The sequence below is a fragment of the Cervus elaphus genome, chromosome 12 (genome assembly GCF_910594005.1).
Source record: "Cervus elaphus chromosome 12, mCerEla1.1, whole genome shotgun sequence".
Lineage (NCBI taxonomy): Eukaryota > Metazoa > Chordata > Mammalia > Artiodactyla > Cervidae > Cervus > Cervus elaphus.
In genome coordinates, this window is record NC_057826.1 from 92536540 (window position 1) to 92556169 (window position 19630).

At 40.9% G+C, this 19630-nt stretch overlaps 1 non-coding gene across 1 annotated transcript; it reads left to right on the plus strand.

Annotated features, from left to right (window-relative positions):
- The first annotated feature begins 8842 nt into the window (after positions 1 to 8842).
- On the plus strand, positions 8843 to 8949 carry LOC122706095. The gene has a single exon (XR_006344335.1). It is a non-coding gene; the product is annotated as a U6 spliceosomal RNA (small nuclear RNA).
- The last annotated feature ends 10681 nt before the right edge of the window (positions 8950 to 19630 follow it).

Sequence of the window (19630 nt, forward strand, 5' to 3'; positions counted from 1 at the left end):
TGGGCATTTGCTTATGAGTGCCCTACTCTTCAGAGTCCCTGAAATCTGCGATGGTGGATAAACGCACCGGTCAGGGATTACGAGTTCTAAGCATTTCTTGTTTCTCCACCACAGGCACAGATAAACCCAGTGTTTGAGTCTGATCGATAACCAAAGTCTCAAAGACCCTAGTTTTTAATGCAATTGATATCAGTTACTGATATACATCAGATGAGATGGTTAGATAGCATCACTAACTCAGTGGACATGAATGTGAGCAAACTCCGGGAGACAGTGAAGGACAGGGAGCCTAGTGTGCTGCAGCCCATCAGCTCACAAAGAGTTGGACACGACTAAGAGACTGACAATAACAACAAAATGAGGACTGGTACAGTACCTCAGAACCAAAAAGAAAACAAACGTTTAGTCCACCACACAGTGTGCTAAAGAATAAGGAAAAACAACAGCAACAAAAAATTGTGTGAGACCCCACCATCAGCCACCCACCTCATCCACACAGCAGTGTTGTTCAGAGAAGGAAAGAACACTTCAATGACATCCTGACTCTGATATCTACACTTACTCAACTAGAAACAAAATGAGGGAAGGCTTTCTTAACACGAGAGGAGCAACACTGGGAGTCCTGCACCTCTGCTGAAACTGATACAGAAGCCCTGGCCCACATCAGCAACAGACCTCTCCCCATGCAGTAGTCGGCAGGTCCTGAAGTGCAGGGTAAAGAGTACCCATGGCATTCTCACTTAGGCCAGTTCTTATTGTTTCATTGAACGTCACAGGAGCCTCAACAGGGGAGCCTAGGCAAAGAGGTATGTACTCTGTAGACCCCCAGTTCAGAAGACAACATTCATATCTTCCTCCAAGCAGGGGATCAACCTGGTGGCATATAAGTGTTATCATCATGCTATCATCTTTTTTCTGTTTTTCCCTTTCTTTAATCAGTGGTGGAATGATGGAGATTTATAGAAATAGGGAGGGTGAGCCTTTGGTTTAGGATGCAGGGAAGCATCAGCTTTGAAGGCAGCAAGGCTATTGCCACATACTCTCAAAAGCAAGATCTAGTTGTTTTTCCCACTCTGCCCAACCCAGGGGGAGAACAAAGGTGACCGCACTATTCTGTAAGCCTTCACTGGGCTCTGTATGTAAAATAGATTTGCCTCAATGGGAGGAGGTTTGCCAACACTCGCTCCGCCTTAAACAAGTGTACCTGCTTTGCAAAACCCTGACTTAGGCAAATGAAGGAACAGTGGCATACCCCTTGAATGGTGACTTCATTTTCATACGTAACTTAAAATCTAACTCATGTAGGATATTCATTAGACAGGAAGGTGTGCAATGCATTAGAAAGCACACAGGAGGCCAGGCATCTCAGTTTATATATTAATCTTGTTGTTGTTCAGTCACCCAGTCATGTCCGACTCTGTGACCCCAGGGACAGCAGCACACCAGGCCTCCCTGTCCCTCACCATCTCCGGAAGTTTGCCCAAGTTCATGTCCGTTGCACTGGTGATGCCATCCAGCCATCTCATCATCTGACGTTCTCTTCTCCTTCATGCCTTCAGTCTTTCTCAGCATCAGGGACTTTTGCAATGAGTCAGTTGTTCACATCAGATGACCAAAATACAGGAGTTGCAGCTTCAGCATTAGTCCTTCCAATGAGTATTTAGGGTTGATTTCCCTTAAGATTGACTGGTTTGATCTCCTTGCTTTTCCAAGGGACACTCAGGAGCCTTCTTCAGCACCACAGTTTGAAGGCATCAATTCTTCGGTGCTCTGCCTTCTTTATGGTCCAGCTGTCACAACCGTACATGACCACTGGGAAAACCATAGCCTTGACTATGTGGACCTTTGTCAGCAGAGTATGATCTTACATGATCTTGGGCAAGTGCCTAAACTTTCGAGGCCTTCCTTTCTTCAAAATTAGGGGCACTGGAATGGCTCAGTGATACTTAAGGCTGACTATGCATTAGAAGGACTTATGGAGCCTATAGAAACACTGATGGCATTGGCCAGTCCAAGCACTTAACCTAGCATCTCTACAACACACCCCTCAGACAAGCATTAAGCTTCCTTCTCTTTTACAGTCCTTGAATGCCATGATAATTGTGAAGTCATTTATTCATTCTGTATATACTTATTTAGTGTCTACTATTTGTCAGGGTTTTAAACAGGCTGAATTATGTCCCCACAAAAGTCATATGTGGCAGTCCTATGCCCTACAACTCAGAATGTGACTATATTTGCAGATTAGATCTTAAGGAGGTAATTAAATTAAAACTAGGTCATTAGGGTATGCCTTAATTTGACTGGTGTCCTTACAAGAAGAGGACACAGATATGCACAGAGGGAAGATGCTGTGAAGACACAAGCAGGAGACGGCCATCTGCAGATGACCCTCCAGAACTGTAAGGAAATGAATGCTGTTTAAGCCACCCGGTCTGTGGTACTTTGCTGTGGCAGCTCTAGCAAATGAACACACAGAGTAATATGCAAAATTCTGGGTGCTGCACAGGGAAAAACAAAGAAATGGTCCCAGTCCCATGCAGTTTTTGGCCCAGTGGAGGGTCAGAGAAGAAACCATCCTATGTTATGGTAGGTCAAGCTGACACCTTCAGGAAGAGAATGAGGCAGCCACGTGACGCTAAAGGAAGAGGCTTCCATTCTAAGGAAGGAGCAGATATAAATACCCAAAGGGGAGAAGGAAATGTGCTTATTTGGGGAAATCAAAATGAAATGGCCTAGCAGCCAATTTGTGATGAAGTGACATGAAACGGGGTTGGGTAAGTGGGCGGGGGGAAGTGGTGCCTTTAAAATCCACAGTAAAGAGCTTAAATTTTATTCCAAGTGCCAAAAAAATAAAACCCAGAAAACAAAAGGCAGATGATCTAAATTTTATTTTTTCACTACAAAGTAGTTTTGAGTTCAACCTCAAATAAACCATGTCCCAGTATAATTTTTTTTTTATTGAAGTCACAAGTTTGTGATCAAAGTATCCCTTCCTGTTGGTTGCAACGTACTAAAGTGCCCCTTTAGTACTTTCAGTGGTAATAATAATGGTGAGAGAGATGGGAATACCAGACCACCTGACCTGCCTCTTGAGAAACCTGTATGCAGGTCAGGAAGCAACAGTTAGAACTGGACATGGAACAACAGACTGGTTCGAAATAGGGAAAGGAGTACATCAAGGCTGTATATTGTCACCCTGCTTATTTAACTTATATGCAGAGTACATCATGAGGAACCCTGGGCTGGAAGAAGCACAAGCTGGAATCAAGATTGCTGGGAGAAATATCAATAACCTCAGATATGCAGATGACACCACCCTTATGGCAGAAAGTAAAGAGAAACTAAAGAGTCTCTTGATGAAAGTGAAAGAAGAGAGTGAAAAAGTTGGCTTAAAGCTCAACATTCAGAAAACTAAGATCATGGCATCTGGTCCCATCACTTCATGGCAAATAGATAGGGAAACAGTGGTAACAGTGGCTGACTTTATTTTTCTGGGCTCCAAAATCACTGCAGATGGTGACTGCAGCCATGAAATTAAAAGACACTTACTCCTTGGAAGGAAAGTTATGATCAACCTAGACAGCATATTAAAAAGCAGAGACATTACTTTGTCAACAAATATCTATCTAGTCCAGGCTATGGTTTTTCCAGTGGTCAGGAATGGATGTGAGAGTTGGAATATAAAGAAAGCTGAGCACCGAAGAATTGATGCTTTTGAACTGTGGTGTTGGAGAAGACTCTTGAGAGTCCCTTGGACTGCAAGGAGATCCAACCAGTCCATCCTAAAGGAGATCAGTCCTGGGTGTTCGTTGGAAGGACTGATGTTGAAGCGGAAACTCCAATACTTTGGCCACCTCATGCGAAGAGCTGACTCATTTGAAAAGAACCTGATGCTGGGAGGGATTGGGGGCAGGAGGAGAAGGGGATGACAGAGGACGAGATGGTTGGATGGCATCATCACCGACTAAATGGACATGGGTTTGGGTGGACTCTGGGAGTTGGTGATGGACAAGGAGGCCTGGCATGCTGCGGTTCATGGGGTCGCAGAGTTGGACATGACTGAGAGACTGAACTGAACTGAATTATTATTAACAATAATTATTATTAATATTAATGGTAATAATCCTCCTTTGACAGGTTCAAAATTTACATGATGGACTGAGATGAAATGTTAAAAGTATAAAGAAATGTTACTTTTAAAATTTGCTATCAGTTCAGTTCAGTTCAGTCACTCAGTTGTGTCCGACTGTGACCCCATGAATCACAGCATGTCAGGCCTCCCTGTCCATCACTAACTACCAGAGTTTACTTATAGCCAAACACAATTTCTGAGACTCTTTTTTTCAATTACAGTCAAATAAAACTTTATTCTTATTTTTAATAAAGCACCCATAATTGAATGCTTTTGAGCAGAGAATTGACATTTAAGAAATGAGAAGTAAGATGAGGTTCTTGCTACCTTAGATTTGGCTGCAGCATCAAGAAAATAGACACCATATTTTGAAGTCAGACCCATGCTGATAGTTCAAAATAGGTGTCTAAAAAAGCTGGTTAGATGAAACCAATATTTTGTATACATTTTGAGTATAAAATGATTAGGATCTAGAGATTAAAGAGAGTTTTTTTAAGGATTTTTGGAGAAAGCTGTAGGAATGCCCTAAGTTCCATTGTTCATTGACCAGAACACCACATTAGTCCACAATGTTAATTTCACTTTGACCAGATGAGCAAGAAGCAACAAGTATGTTGGAAGCCTTCTTATAGTACTGAATCCCAGAGAATGAGAGATAAACCGACAAGATGCAAGGTCCTGCCCCATCTGTGAAGATGTTAGGGTCCAGCGCTCTGTGGCATGCCAGGACATCCCCTCTAAAATGAAGGACCAATTGCTACATCTTGCACTTTCCACCACTGAGGAGGAAGCACTATGCCTGGTGGGTGTAGGCTGACTAACCATCTCAGTGCGTCCAGTTCTGGGCCATTTCCTGGGGTGCAGGAGTTCCAGTGCCAAAACTGAACAGTCCCAGGCAAACTTGGATGGTTAGTTAGCCTAGTAGTCCTCTTATATTTTAAAAGCTTCCCTGAGTCAGGTCATTGTTCCCTGCAGCTATAAGCATTCTAATATAACACTACTCCAGAGTCTCAAAGAGACCTAGGCACAGAGTAGGAACTTTTAAGTGTCTGCTGATTGAACTGAGCTCAGAGTTGAACTATTACTAAGCAAATGAGAAGAACACCTCCATCAATTAGATCCTAAGTGTCTTCTGGCACAACCCCTAGACCAGAGAAAGTGTTTGGTAAATATCTACTTAAAGCCAGAATGACTTCAGGATCTGTGCAAGCAAAAGAGAAACTTTAGACGTCTGGATGGAAGGCTGAAGACGAGAAAAAAATTAAGTGAAAACTCAAGTTCTGGAAGAATCTTTCCGCTCAAATGGACAAAGAAGGAGCTGCCCCAGACAGGGTTAAGAAAAGAGAAGCTGAAGAGGTCTCTAGCCTCTTCTCATGACTCAGAGGGGAGGCAGTGTGTCATTCAGGAATCTGTGCAAGGGCGAGGTGGGGGAGTGGAAATGCCCCACCCCGACCCCCAGCCCAGAGACATCCCTTGGTAAAAAGAGGCAGAGTCTGATGTCTGGAAACTTCCTTAGAACAGAGACAGATGAATGAAAGGAAATGTCAGACTGTCCGGCCTATACCCACTCCATTAGCTCATCTGAGAGCGCTCAGCCGGGTCCATCTCCTGGACTTGCCCTCAGCTTACTAGAGGGGACTACCCAAAGTCAACTCCCCTTCCTAGGAGCTGCCCAAATATAGACTTGTCTGTGCAAAGAGCATACAGGCCAAACCTCTCTCTCCAGCTGGGCCAACAGGGAAAGGCCATCCTGGCTTCAGAACAGCCCGTGGAATTGACCAAGGCTCATGGCTGTACTGAAGTCCAACAGCTTACCTTTGCCCTCAGTCCAGCCTTCTTTCGCAGTTCTCAAAAGCACCTCCCACTGACTTTGTGCTTGCCAATCTCCTCCCAATCTGCTTCTCAGTGTCAAAAACTGAAGGGTCTGAAATCTTTACCTGAAAGCTAGCAAGTTAATCTGCCACAGGCTCATAGATTCTGGCAGAAGACCTAAGACACCAGGGTCAAGGACCAAGAATGTTGTTGCTCATGGCCCAGTGGGCAGCATGAACTTCATGTTCACAGGGACGTTTCTTGCTCCCCAAATCCTACAGGGTGATACGGAACACAGAGTAGGTTTGCATCACAGCCAAAGAACCCTGAGTTTAGGAAACCCTTTATTTTATTTTATTATTTAATGAATATAATCAAAGGTTGTCATGTTTATTTTTAAAGTTTTGAATGAAGTTACTAGATTTTTTATATTTTTATTTTATACTGGAGCACAGTTGATTAACAATGTTATATTGCCACAGGTTGTGGGGAAAAAAAAAAGGAAACCCTATCCTTTAAATGGGGTAACTAGAAAATCAGCTTACACTTTGTCCTGGAGGGAGACCTTATATTTATTCTACTAGTCAGGAAACAAATCCACTGCCTTCTGTCCTGGAGGCAGAATCTCTCTCTAGCTTCTAAGTTGGCTTGCCAAATAAACATCCTTTAAATTTTTAAAAAACATTTTTATACAACCTTTGGATGTCTACTATTCCATTGTATATAAATGGGCTTCCCTGGTAGCTCAGTTGGTAAAGAATCCATCTGCAATGCAGGAAACCCCAGCTCGATTCCTGGGTTGAGAAGTTCCCCTGGAGAAGGGATAGGATACCCACTCCAGTATTCATGGGCTTACCTGTTGGTTCAGAGGGTAAAGAACCTGCCTGAAATGTGGGAGACCTGGATTCGATCCCTGGGTTGGGTAGATTCCCTGGAGGAGGGCATGGCAACCCACTCCAGTATTCTTGCCTGGAGAATCCCCATGGACAAAAGAGCCTGGCGGGCTACACTCCATGGGGTCTCAGAGAGCTGGCCATGACTGAGCACCTAAGCACAGCACACTGTATGTAAATATCACACCTTCTTTATCCATTCATCTGTTGATGGGCATTTAGGTTGCTTCAATGTCTTGGCGATTGTACATAATGCTGCTATGAACATTGGGATGCATGTATCTTTTTGAATTAATATTCTTGGGTTTTTTTGGATAACCGCAAATGGAACTGCTCCAATCTTCTGTCTAAGAGGTATAGCACTCTCAGAGCCAAGAAGAAGAGACTGGGGATGGGTCTCATCCCTCAGCTTATGGATTTTCATTTAATTCCCTCGCCTTATTTTCAGTACAGTGCCACACCACTGTACCCATCTATGCTTGGTCTCCTTGACACCTGACTTCATATGGCTCAATATCTCAAAGACAGTGAACATCCAGCCTTCTGCTATGGGCAGAATTGGCTGAGCGTGCTTACTGATTAGCTGAGTGGGTTGGAAGAAAGAACCTGGAAATCTAGCTGACTCTTCAAAAGGCTTTCAACTAGTTTTCTGTTTGGAGTTCTGCCCTGTAGTCTCACCTTTAGGAATATCTGGTGTCTCTAATTCCCGAAATTTTCTAGGGTTCGGTGATGTAAAAATTACTTTCTCCTTATTGATTTCCCCTCTACAGCGTCACAAGTTTCAGCTTTCTCTGGCAGGCTACCTTTTTTTACATTTATCCATTTGCCTTCCTTATTCCAAAATTGTATTCATTATCTCTCATCTGCTGCCATAATTTCTTCCATTCTCAGCATCTCTGTGGTTCTTCACCTTTGTTTATCCTTTAATTGCTATTTTAGTAGGAGAGGGAGTTGAGAAGAACTAATGTGCTCATGCCATCATGTTTAAGAGGAAGGCTTGAGGTGCCATCATCTTTTCGTATCTTATGATCTCTAAGATTTGTGAACTAGCCTTAAGGAGATTTTGTCAAAGCAAAAACTACCCGTTAATCACCTACAGCCTCCCCAAAGGTTCAAAATAAGTTGGTCTGGTTCGGAACACATACATATTCATGTCTTATAAAGAGGAAATAACTAAAGATTATATAAGCTGGGAAATAATAACATACTCCACTGGATGATACAAATAAAGACAAGACCAAGGGCCTCCCTCATTCCACACCTCTCGGAGGGGATCAGTGTGGTACTTGCTGTGAGTTTGCAGGAGAAGACAGGGGACCAGTCCTGAAGACTCACAGAGAATATTTGGAAGCTCCATTTCCTAGGAGATGTGTAGGAAATAAAATAAATTTTGAAGAATTAACACCTTAGAAATCTTAGAAGCAGAAGCTTATGATAAGATAGCCCACATATGCAAGTGTTTTTAAAAGAATTTACTGAGTAAATAGGCTTCCCTGGTGGCTCAGTGGTAAAGAATCCACCTGCCAAGCAGGAGATGCAAGCTTGACCCCCTGGTTGGAAGATTCCCTGGAGAAGGAAATGACAGTCCACTTCAGTATTCTTGCCTGGAGAATCCCATAGACCCAGGAGCCTGGCGGGCTACAGTCCATGAGGTCTCAAAGAGTCGGACACGACTGAGTGACTAAACGACAACAAACAACTGAGCAAACAGTACAGCTGTAAAATGTTGGCCACCTGGAGAAAGAAGGCTGCTGCTGCTAAGCCACTTCAGTCGTGTCCGACTCTGTGTGACCCCATAGAAGGCAGCCCAACAGGCTCCCCCGTCCCTGGGACTCTCCAGGCAACAACACTGTAATGGGTTGCCATTTCCTTCTCCAATGCGTGAAAGTGAAACGTGAAAGTGAAGTCGCTCAGTCGTGTCTGACTCTTAGCGACCCCATGGACTGCAGCCCACCAGGCTCCTCCGTCCATGGGATTCTCCAGGCAAGAGTACTGGAGTGGGGTGCTTGCTTCGGCAGCACATATACTAAAATTGGAACGATACAGAGAAGATTAGCATGGCCCCTGCGCAAGGATGACATGCAAATTCGTGAAGCGTTCCATATTTTTTTCCGGAAAAATAAATGACCCAATCAAAAAATGGGCCAAAGAACTAAACAGACATTTCTCCAAAGAAGACATACAGATGGCTAACAAACACATGAAAAGGTGCTCAACATCACTCATTATCAGAGAAATGCAAATCAAAACCACAATGAGGTACCATTACACGCCAGTCAGGATGGCTGCTATCCAAAAGTCTACAAGCAATAAATGCTGGAGAGGGTGTGGAGAAAAGGGAACCCTCTTACACTGTTGGTGGGAATGCAAACTAGTACAGCCACTATGGAGAACAGTGTGGAGATTTCTTAAAAAACTGGAAATAGAACTGCCATATGACCCAGCAATCCCACTTCTGGGCATACACACTGAGGAAACCAGATCTGAAAGAGACACGTGCACCCCAATGTTCATTGCAGCACTGTTTATAATAGCCAGGACATGGAAGCAACCTAGATGCCCATCCGCAGATGAATGGATAAGGAAGCTGTGGTACATATACACCATGGAATATTACTCAGCCATTAAAAAGAATTCATTTGAATCAGTCCTAATGAGATGGATGAAACTGGAGCCCATTATACAGAGTGAAGTAAGCCAGAAAGATAAAGAACATTACAGCATACTAACACATATATATGGAATTTAGAAAGATGGTAATGATAACCCTATATGCAAAACAGAAAAAGAGACACAGAAGTACAGAACAGACTTTTGAACTCTGTGGGAGAAGGTGAGGGTGGGATGTTTCAAAAGAACAGCATCTATACTATCTATGGTGAAACAGATCACCAGCCCAGGTTGGATGCATGAGACAAGTGCTCGGGCCTGGTGCACTGGGAAGACCCAGAGGAATCGGGTGGAGAGGGAGGTGGGAGGGGGGATCGGGATGGGGAATACGTGTAAATCTATGGCTGATTCATATCAATGTATGACAAAACCCAAAAAAAAAAAAAAGAGTACTGGAGTGGGGTGCCATTGCCTTCTCCAAGAAGGCAGTTAATAATTTTCATCTTTGAGCAATGACCCACTCATTTTTAATCTTTCTTTTCTCTTATTAAGACTCGCTAACTTCTAGAGCTCTATTCCCTCCCTCTTGAGCACAGTGTTATCAAAGAAAGTGAAAGTGAAGTCACTCAGTCGTGTCTGACTCTTAGTGACCTCATGGACTATAGCCTGTCAGGCTCCTCCATCCATGGGATTCTCCAGGCAAGAATAATGGAGTGGGTTGCTCTTTTCTTCTCCAGGGATTTTCCCAACCCAGGGAATCGAACCTGCACTGCAGGCAGGCTCTTTACCATCTGAGCCATCAGGGGCTCCATATTTCTTTAAATATGTTGTATTATTCAGATCACTTGTTAGCACAGGCTGATTTTCTCTGCTCTTCCATTTCCTGCCAGTTAATAACTTTAAAGCCAGAAACAGAAGTGGAATTACCAGGGGCAGAGGGCAGAGGGCAAAGGTCAAGCAGAAGAGAAAGGTAGGCTCAGAAAGTGACAAGAATGCAGGGAATAAAAAAGGACTCAGAGGAGGTGATTGATATAAGTGGAGAAGGTGGGAGTTGCAAGAAAAAGGGGGAAACAAAGGGATGGAATAAGAAGAGAGGACACAGAACAGGCTGAGGAGCTAGCACAATGGGAGATTTCCCTGCAAAAGGAACACCTCAGAGCAGTTGTTACACAGGAAATGCAAATGTTCCAAGCTCCATCTGTCTTCTGAGAAAGTCTGTGGATTTCAAGGGTTCCAGGAATTAAGTGAGGGACACAGATTTATGAACATCAAGTCTTATGAAAATGTCTCTTAATCATGAATTATCTTTGCACAAAAAGAGGTTTTGATTTTTATCTGTTTTCTTTTAAAGTTTTAAATTTTCATAACATAAAATACAATGTTTAAAGAACCTGATAAAATTTGAGGGGCCAAACACCAATGTGAGAGATTGTTGTGGCAGAAGGCCAGGAAGAGGTGTTCACAGAAGTGTCCCCTAACGAAGGCTCTGGAGTGTTGGGCAGAGAACACAGCTCACCCTGACATCCCAGTGAAAACACAGCAGTGCTGCTGCCTGCCTGACTTATCGCTTAAACAGAGCAGGAGTGTAAGAACAGTGATGACGGAGGCCAAGGCAGGGAAGAGAAGCACACACTGAAAATGAACATTACTTTCTCTAAGGATTTACTGAAGTCTCCAAAAAAGTGGTCACGAATGCCCACAGTCATAGGTCAAAAAGGACTCTACAAGGTCGTTTAAGCTGGCTCTTCGCTTCAGATATTCTGCTAGTCAAACTCCCAGCGAGGGAAAAAAAAGTCAAGTCACATTTAAGTTTCAACTTTTCTTGGACCAGCCATGAAAAAACACACTGCAACAGATTGGCAGCTATCTATACGTGAAATTCTGCTTTCTTTACCAGTGAGAGTGAGCAAACACTATTATAAATACAGCTTGTTTAAGAGCCTTTATTTGAGAGTGCCTTGCAATAAACAAGAGAAATCTGCAACCCAGGGCACTGAGTCAGAATTTGTATGGTGTACTATCTAATTGTAACCAAAAGCAAGATTGGGAGATGCAGGACTCTTTGTCCACCAACCATTCCTGCAGCCACACTTGCACTTGCTTTGGTCTTGGAACAGAGAACACTCACTACGTGTAGATACCCACAAGGCACTGCTCCAAGAAGGTGTGCTAGGGCTCCAGAATAAACTGTGCCTGAGAGTCCCGTGAACCGTGAGCTTCCAAATGTTCAAGCTGGATTTAGGAAAGGCAGAGGAACCAGAGATCAAACTGCCAACATCCGCTGGATCATTGAAAAAGCAAGAGAGTTCCAGAAAGACATCTACTTCTGCTTTATTGACTATGCCAAAGTCTTTGACTGTGGAAAATTCTGAAACAAATGGGAATACCAGACCACCTGACCTGCCTCTTGAGAAACCTATATGCAGGTCAGGAAGCAGCAGTTAGAACTGGACATGGAACAACAGACTGGTTCCAAATAGGGAAAGGAGTACGTCAAGGCTGTATATTGTCACCCTGCTTATTTCACTTATATGCAGAGTACATTAGGAGAAACACTGGGCTGGAGGAAGCACAAGCTGGAATCACGATTCCCGGGAGAAATATCAATAACCTCAGATATGCAGATGACACCACCCTTATGGCAGAAAGTGAAGAGAAACTAAAGAGCCTCTTGATGAAACTGAAAGAAGAGAGTGAAAAAGTTGGCTTAAAGCTCAACATTCAGAAAACTAAGATCATGGCATCTGGTCCCATCACTTCACAGGAAATAGATGGGGAAACAGTGGAAACAGTGGCTGACTTTATTTTGGGGGGCTCCAAAATCACTGCAGATGGTGATTGTAGCCATGAAATTAAAAGACATTTACTCCTTGGAAGGAAAGTTATGACCAACCTAGACAGCATATTAAAAAGCAGAGACATTACTTTGTCAACAAAGATCTATCTAGTCAAGGCTATGGTTTTTCCAGTGGTCAGGAATGGATATGAGAGTTGGAATATAAAGAAAGCTGAGCACCGAAGAATTGATGCTTTTGAACTGTGGTGTTGGAGAAGACTCTTGAGAATCCCTTGGACTGCAAGGAAATCCAACCAGTCCTTCCTAAAGGAGATCAGTCCTGGGTGTTCACTGGAAGGACTGATGCTGAAGCTGAAACTCCAATGCTTTGGCCACCTGATGAGAAGAGCTGACTCATCTGAAAAGACCCTGATGCTGGGAAAGATTGAGGGCAGGAGGAGAAGGGGACGACAGAGAACAAGATGGTTGGATGGCATCACCAACTCAATGGGCATGGGTTTGGGTAAACTCTGGGAGTTGGTGATGGACAGGGAGGCCTGGCGTGCTGCGATTCATGGGGTCACAAAGAGTCAGACACGACTGAGTGACTGAACTGAACTGAGATCCCCGTGTCAAGTCTGACAGGCCCTTGCTTAAACTCTGACTCCGCACTTTGAGCTTTGTGATTCCAGAGCAAGTGGGAAGAAAGAGAAGAGGGTAATAAGTAGGAAATAAAATTACCTGCCTTCTAGGTCTATTGTAAGGGTAAATGAAGAAATGTGTAAGATACTTAGAAGAATGCCTGGCAACCCCTCCAAAAAAAATGTGAAATGCTATTAGCATCAGCAGCAGCAATGACAACACCAGTTTATCACTAGGAGCTTTCGAATCTCGATATTAAAAGCATTTCTATATTATTGTAAGGCTTAGAAGGGGCAATTCAATTAGAAACAAAGGGAGTTTGGTAGGATGGGATATTAAGCTGTACTTGTGTAGTTAGAAAATTAATGTGTGTGTGTTAGTCACTCAGTTATGTTCAACTCTTTGCAACTCCATGGATTGTAGCCCACCAGGCTCCTCTGTCTGTGGGATTCTCCAGGCAAGAATACTGGAGTGGGTGACCATTTCCTTCTCCAAAGAAAATTAATAATGCATATTTATTTGGGATGGTTTAGCAGGGAGGCAAACTGCTCTAGGCACTACCACCTACCATTATTATTTTGCGTTGTCCTTGTAATTACTACGCTGACTACTACAATGTTTGATACCCAAAGAAACATACCTGGGCACCATGTCTGGAGAGAAACGGCTCCCAAGGATTGATGCTTTACATCCATGGTCAGTGGTGGAACACAGGGCAAGAGAACTAAAAGGAAATAAATAATCAGGCACTGAGCCGCACAAGAAGTACAGAAAAATCATAGACATACACACAAGTGGCATTGGAATAAACCCTCTGGAATCCTGGGAACTTTCCATAAGATATCTTATTAATTCTCTGAATAGTTCTGTGATGCAAGTATTCTTAGCCCCATCTTTAGAGAGCCAGACTTCCTGGCTTTGCTACTTATTAACCATTTGACCTCAGCAAGTCATGTACCCACTTTCTGCCTGTTTCTTCACATTTAAAATGGGGACAATAATTTATGTATTTTGTAGTGTTCTTATTGAGGATTCAATGAGTTAAGGAGTGTAAAGCATCCAAATAGTGTCTGGTACATAATAAATGCTATAGAAGTTGAGGTGAATATTATTTTAATAGCTAAGTCGACACAGAGAAATTGAGGAATTTGCATCAGTGCAAAACATTAGACATCCCTAGACTCTAATTAGGGCTTCCCAGGTGGCTTAGTGGTAAAGAATCTGCCTGCCAAGCCGGAGATGTGTGTTTCATCCCTGGGTGGGGAAGATCCCCTGTAGGAGGAAAAGGCAACCCACTCCAGTATTCTTGCCTGGAAAATTCTGTGGACAGAGGAGCCTGGTGGGCTACAATCTATGGGGTCGCAAAAGAGTAGGACATGACTCAGGGACTAAACAACAACAAAGACAGACTCTAATTAGGGTTGGGGGTGCAGGGGTGATAGGATGATAAGGAGGAATATTTACTTGGTAAATCCCTATAATTTTCTTTGTCACAAAGAGCCACGCTTTGGAACAATGAGCACTAAATTTCTTGTATGTGTCACATCTCTAGGATAAACAAGCCCTGTAAAACCTTCACATGTTGAGTCACAAATGCATTACGGGCACTCAAAATAGCCTCTCTTCTATTGTTTCCTTGTTTTTTTTTGCCTTGAATTTCAATTATTATTTAGCATCTTAAATGTCACAAAGGTTTTTATTATTATCACTAATTGTGCTGTGAAGATCCAATACTATTTGCACACTAGAATGAAGTATGTTGTTATTGAGTTCTATAGAGTTTTTTTTACGATGTGTTTTAAATTCATTATTTAGTTAAGTCTGCAACATACTCCGGAGAAGGCAATGGCACTCCACTACTCTTGCCTGGAAAAGCCCATGGACGGAGGAGCCTGGTAGGCTGCAGTCCATGGGGTTGCTAAGAGTCAGACACGACTGAGCAACTTCCCTTTCACATTTCACTTTCATGCATTGGAGAAGGAAATGGCAACCCACTCCAGTGTTGTTGCCTGGAGAATCCCAGGGACAGGGAGCCTGGTGGGCTGCCGTCTATGGGGTCACACAGAGTCGGACACGACTGAAGCGACTTAGCAGCAGCAGCAACATACTCAACAAGCACACCTCAACCCAGTTTTACATTGTGAAATAAGAATAAGCAAGTCCATTAACCCTATGAACAGTCAGAAAAAGCAGGGCCTCCTTGAATGGTTATATTAAACATTATTCTAGAACGTAAGGATGTGGCTTCTGTAGGATATTATTTAGCCATATAAAAACAAAGTGTATTATTTATTATTAGAGTTAAAATAGTCTCTTATTATGCACAGTTTGAGATCAATGACATAAAAGCAATTACAGTGCAATCAAGCAAAATGGCATTGTTGGCAGGTTCCACTTATCATTCCAAAATTACCACATTAAGAAAACTCAAGCATTTGTTAGGCTACTGAAAGCCAATCAGATAGTCCATTCGCATGGCTCCTTTGGTGTTTCTAAAGTTGTGCTCACACCTGTGGAGCATGATTAAGTCAGAGTGTTATTTTTCTGTCTGTCCTCCCCAGGAAAATGCCCCAAGACTGGAGTTAATCTTTCCAAGTTTAGCATCACCCAAACTCACTTTTGTTGAGCACCAGATTTTACTAATTTCTTTATTAATCAGAATTTTCATTTTCTTGAATCTTCAATTATCGGAGTGGCTGGTAAACAATACCACTGTGAAAATGTCTTGAATAGAATGTTCAGACAATGCTCAGCTCTAGTGAATGCCATTTCCCAGTTAACAAACCAGAAATATACGGGTAACAATTCAGTCTGCTGAAAACTTTTCTAAAATAATATTATGTACTTTCAAGATTTAATAAATTTACTAATAAAAATAATACCTCACGCTACATTAGTATTTACCATGGGCCAGTCACTATGCTTTACACATATTAACTCATTTACTATTCACTGTAAACAAGAAGGAAGCTACTACTTTTCTCTTCATTTTACAGAGAAAATTTCCTCAGATTAGGTGACTTATCTAAGTTGAAATGAATGGTAAGTCCAAGGGAGGATTTGGACCCAGTCCTCTGGCTCCACTCATTTAGGCACTACAATGTATGGTATGGCCAGTGTAGGGTTTATGTTTATGTTTAATAGCTCTAAATGATTTATTATCTTATGTCAAGACCACTAATTATGGACATGAATTCTCATTGCTGTTGTTGTTCAGTCACTCAGACATGTCCAACTCTTTGCAATCCCATGGACTGCAGCATGTCAGGCTTCCCTGTCCTTCACCAACTCCTGGAACTTGCTCAAGCTCATGTCCATTGAGTCGGTGATGCCATCCAACCATCTCATCCTCTGTGGTTCTCTTCTCCTCCCACCTTCAATCTTTCCCAGCATCTGGGTCTTTTCCAGTGCGTCAGCTCTTCACATCAGGTGGCCAAAGTATTGGAATTTTAGCTTCAGCATCAGTCCTTCCAATGAATATTCAGGACTGATTTCCTTTAGGATGGACTGGTTGGATCTCCTTGCAGTCCAAGGGACTCTCAAGAGTCTTCACCAATACCACAGTTCAAAAGCATCAATTCTTCAGTGCTCAGCCTTCTTTATGGTCCAACTCTCACATCCATGCATGACTACTGGAAAATCCATAGCTTTGACTATATGGACCTTTATTGGCAAAGTAATATCTCTGCTTTTTAATTTTTTAATTCTTGTGGTGAAAGAATTCTCACTGAGGAAAAGGTAAATAAAGTAGGTTTAAGAACCTGTGTGCTGGGGAAGGGGAGGAAGTGGTTTAGGGCTTGAGCTAAGTTAATCTGGGGGCTTTAAAAATTGTTGAAGCTTTCTCTCTGAAATAATACCAATCCATATTGATTGGGAGAAATAATAAAAATATTAAAAAAAAAAGAATTACCCATTTTCTTGCCATTACAGCATTTTAAAGGATATTTTGTCAGTCTATGTATCACATAGATGTGTTTAAAGAAACTAAAGGGAGTAGATTCTCAAAAAGAGACAGACCTTTTCTCCTCTGCAAAATGGGTATAAGACTTGAACTTACACACCGTGAAGGATAGGCAGATGTTTCAGGTACAATATAAGCATGATGCTTGGCATTTAGCAAGCTCACAACAGATGTTATAGACAGTTATTAGTATCAGCAATACATAACACTGTCAGTTTGCCTTTCACCCAAATCTAGATTGTGTTTTCTCACTTTATCGAATATTCTTCAAAAACATTTTTAAATGTTCATTAGAGATTTAATTGGTCCTTCCTTTTTTTTTTTTTTTACAATTTTAAATATGCTGCAATGAATGTCCTCATAAATAACTCTTTGTGATTGTCTGATTTTTTTTTCCTTAGGATAAAATTCCAAAAGTGAAATGGCTGTTTCCAACATAAACACAAATATTTTGAGACTTTTAATGCATATTCCCAAACTGATGTCTAGAAAGAGTATGTCACAACAATATTATCTCAGGTATGAGAATACATGAATCTATGGGATTAAAGTACTAGGATTATTTCTAATATTTGCCAATTTAGTTAAGAAATGGTGACTCATTTTAATTGGATTTATCTTATACTAATGCTATTGAAATTTTTATATGTATGCTAAGCACTTGTATTTCTTTTGTGAAACTGCTTTTCATGCCCTTTGTCCTCACTTCTCCTGGGGCTTTACTGTCTTTCTCATCGTTTCCTAAGACTGCTTTTCTTTTATTTATTTATTTATTTTTTCCTAAGAGTGCTTTTCATGTCCACTTATTGATTCATATATTCAACATTATTTATTATTGGCACCTATTGTAAGCCAGTTTTATAACCTCTTTCACAGATAATGACATATTTTGCTTTCATTACTTTCATGTTTTGTACATAATGATTTTAACAGATAATTTTAATTTTTAGGTAGCTAGAATATACTAATGTTCTCCTCTGGTTTCTGACTTTGGTACTAAATTATATGTTCATCTATATCTTTCTCATTTTCTTAATGATTTTATTTTTCATATTTCTATATTTTAACTATCTGGAATTTATTTCATGGTAATGAAGTAGGAATCTAACATAATCATTTTTATTTCTAAATTAGCTGCTGTTTGAAACCTATGAGCTTTATTTCTCTAAAATACTTTTATCAAATATGATATTTTCCTAGTTTGCCAGTTCTCTTCTTTGAATTCACCTATACCTTCTTGTTCCAGAGAGAATGAGATGTTTATAGATGTTTTAATTATTGTATTTTAAAATTATATTTTGATATCTGGTTTGCTCCCAATTATATTTTTCCTAGAAACTACTCTTCCAGAGGAACTTAAGAATAATTTTGTTTGAATATAAAAGTAATCAAATTGGGGTCTTAATTGGAATTGACTTCAAGAGGTATAAATTAATTTGGGAAGAATGTATATCTTCATAATTTTTATTCTTCCCAATTCTAACCATGATGTCTCTTTATTTATTCAGATATTTTTCTTACTATTAATAAATTTAATAAATGCTCTTATATTGGTCCTACACATTTCTTATTAAGATTTCTACAAGTTATTTATTTGGTGTTTTTGTTCTATCATGAATTAAATTTTCTCTTTGTAATTTCTAACTGGTTGTTTGCAGCATATAACAAAACAATCTTATTTTTATATTTATTTTAAAATTAGTAACCATAAGTAGTTTTTCCCTTATTTTGGGAGGTTTTCTAGGTAAATGGTATTTGCAAATAAAAATAATTTTTATTTTTATTTTCCAGTATCTATATTTCTTAACTCTTTTTCTCATATAATTGTAATAAAAACTTCCCAGAAAAGACAGTGGTACTGTCAGGAATTCTTGTCTTGTTCTCATTAATAGCAATCCCTTCATTGCTTCAGTATCAGGCATGATAGTAGATTTGCTTTTTTTATTTAAAAAAAAAAAAAGCTTCTTTCCATTTCTTCTTCATTAAAAACATTTTAAAGACAGAAATTGGAGTTGAATTGGATTAAATGCCTTTTTTGTCTCTATCTGAAAACTCTTTTTTTCCTTTGGTCTCTGATGGCATACTGCATGAATAGATTTCCTAATATTAAACAGTCCTTTTAATTCTGAAATAAACCCACCTAAACTTGGCATATTATTTTCACATTATGCTACTGAATCAATTTACTTATTTTTCCCCCACATTTTAAAATCTATATTTATATGAAGCTATTCTGTCATTTTTTTCTGCTATATCCACCAGATTTTGACATTAGGCTTATGCTAAACTTGTTTAAATAAATTGAAAAGATTTCCTTCTTTTCTGTGCTCTACCATAAGATGCCTCTTAATGAAAGTGAAAGAGGAGAGTGAAAAAGTTGGTTTAAAACTTAACATTCAGAAAATTAAGATCATGGCATCTGGTCCCATCATCTCATGGGAAACAGATGGGGAGACAGTGGAAACAGTGTCAGACTTTATTTTTCTGGGCTCCAAAATCACTACAGATGGTGACAGCAGCCATGAAATTAAAAGACACTTACTCCTTGGAAGGAAAGTTATGACCAACCTAGACAGCATATTAAAAAGCAGAGACATTACGGACCAAAAAAGGTCCGTCTGGTCAAGGCTATGGTTTTTCCAGTGGTCATGTATGGATGTGAGAGTTGGAGAAGAAAGTTTGTGAAAGTTGGTGAAGAAAGCTGAGCGCCGAAAAATTGACGCTTTTGAACTGTGGTGTTGGAGAAGACTCTTGAGAGTCCCTTGGACTGCAAGGAGATCCAGCCAGTCCATCCTAAAGGA